Source organism: Grammomys surdaster, unplaced genomic scaffold (genome assembly GCF_004785775.1).
Source record: "Grammomys surdaster isolate TR1022 unplaced genomic scaffold, NIH_TR_1.0 218, whole genome shotgun sequence".
In the NCBI taxonomy this organism is placed as follows: Eukaryota; Metazoa; Chordata; class Mammalia; order Rodentia; family Muridae; genus Grammomys; species Grammomys surdaster.
The window spans coordinates 3068591-3070961 of record NW_021604663.1 but is presented as its reverse complement, the minus strand read 5'-3'; the positions used below and the strand labels follow the sequence as shown (position 1 = coordinate 3070961).

Genomic DNA, 2371 nt, shown 5'->3' with positions numbered 1-2371 from the left:
CCCTGCCCTGCCCTGCCCTGCCCTGCCCTGCCCTGCCCTGCCCTGCCCTGCCTACTACCCCAAACACTATAACCAAACACTAACAATCAATCCACTTGCCCCACCTGCCTCCTCTCTGTTTACCTCCTGCATGCATTCCCTCTCATCAGCAAGCCTGCCACTGTACCAGAGAGCAGGGGCTGCATCCCATCGTTGGTAATTCCCACTAACAGAGATGTAAGGGATATTCAAAAATGCTTCACTGTGGCCTGCATCCCCAAAGTCACCAGAAAGGTAACTATAAGGATCATTCATGGCATCCCTAGAAGAAACACCTTCCATCATGGTCAACCAGAGAGGCCACACTCTGAAGTAGCTGGAACCTGAATTTTCTACTCTGTTTGCTACGGCCTGTTCTGAGAAACCATGCAAGGAGGGTTTTTCAAAGAGAGCTGTGTGTTGTGGTGGAACTGTCTTCTCTAAAGCTCAGCTCAGTGCCTATTGGTTCATGCATGTGTGCGTGCTGGTTAGCGGTTTGTCATCTTGCCAGAAAGTACATTCACTTGGAAAGAGGGAACCTCTGCTGAGGAATTGCCTCCATCAGATAAACCTTTGGCCAAGTCTGTGGGGGCATTTTCTTCATTAGTGATTGATGTAGTAGGGCTCGGCCCACTGTAGGCGGTGCCATTCCCTGGACTGGTGGTCTTGAGTGGTATAAAAAGCCAGGCTGAGTCAGTTTTCAGGAGCAAGCTGGTAACAGCATTCCTCCATGGTATCTGCCGGCCTCCAAGTTCCTGCCTGCCTTCCCTCAGTGATGGACTGTGATGTGAAAGGTAAGCCAAACAACCCCTTTTCTTCCCCTGGTTGCTTTGGGTCATGGGTTTTTTACCATAGCAACAGAGACACTAAGTAGAACATCTGTTGGTACCACTGAGTAGGCTCACTGTGACAGACCTGCCTGTGTTGTTTTGGGGAGGGTTTTGGAAGGATTTTGGAGATCTGTGCAGGGGTTGGGGGGGGGGGAGGGAAGCCATTGAGTGCTCAGGGCTTTAGGAGCTATTCTGTGAGAGCTTTGAAGACAAGAATGTTGAGAGAAACGAAGGCCAAGCTTGTGACATTTCAGATGAGAGTTTGAGGGTCTCTCAAAGACACTACTGGCTCTATTTATGTGATGTTTTGAGTTAGGAATCTGTGAAGTGAAACCTTTGGTCTGCTATTATAATTGATGCCGGTCAGCTGGGACTGAAAAATCAGCTGCAGTAAACAAGAGATCAGCATCACCTTGATGAAATCTTCCGGAAACTCATTTCCTTAGGGTCAGCATACAGGAGCTATAGTCTATTCGGAGTGGGAGTCCAGGCAAAGATGCACATGAAGCTGGCAGCGGACCTTGGCAAATTGTGTTTAAGCATCTCCCGTGTGGTATTGCTTTTGAAGGCATGAGGAATCATGGATTGGCATCATGGGATATGACCGTTGGATTCCAAGGTTTGGCTCACACTGAGAAAAACAGATTCTCTGGTATCCACAGCTGCTACAGAGAGGACCAGAGCCCTCTGAAGCCAGGACACAGAGCCCAAGACATGAATGCTAGGCCCGGTACCACTTAAGGGTGGCCTGTGCAAGGCAAGTAAGGACATGGGGATGGGATGGGGAATGGGATAGAAACTGAATGTGGAGATTGAAAGAGAGACACTGAGGCACAGTGGCCAGATCCAAGGATAGAGGCCACCTCTTTCGGGTAAAGAGGCCACCAAGACAATTTCTTCCAAATATAAAAAAAGCACCCCCAGAGAAAAAGGTCACTCTCACCTTCTCTAACTCTGGCAGCCTCTGAGTTATCTTATGGTAAAATGGGCGGGTAGAAGACTGCCTATTACCTTTCCCTCTCCTCCCCCCTCCTGCTCTGCCCAAGAGCCACCTAACTACTCTTAACAACTCCTAACCACTGCCCCCAGAACACTGGGGACACAGCCTCTAAGAGCTTTGCAAGCTAAGCCCCTCCCTCTAGTCCCAGGCATCCCCTCCCCAGACCAGCTCACTGTGAGAAAATCTACAAGGACAAGTTCTGACTGCAAAGCTGGTGAGCCCAGAGCAGAAGCGGTCTCACTTTGCAGACACAGCTGTCGACCTGCCATCCCAATTTCAAATCCCAATGTCAACCTTCCTTTTCCAGATCCAAGCCCCTTCCTCCCAAAAAAGAGTCTCAAATCCCCCACGAAGGAACCTGACATGCTATCTCTAAGTTAGGTGGCTAATGAATAGGAAATCCAAGGTGTGGGGAACGGAGCTAACAGAAATAGCTGCATTTTTTTCCATAAAATGTTAGGATGATAGTTTGCAGGCTCTCTCTCTCTCTCTCTCTCTCTCTCTCTCTCTCTCTCTCTCTCTC

The 2371-nt window shown here is 49.2% G+C and overlaps 1 protein-coding gene across 1 annotated transcript in view; it reads right to left on the bottom strand.

Annotated features, from left to right (window-relative positions):
* Nucleotides 1-2371, bottom strand: part of Plg (plasminogen) — a 43205-nt gene that overhangs the window by 11688 nt on the left and 29146 nt on the right. The window lies entirely within an intron of this gene.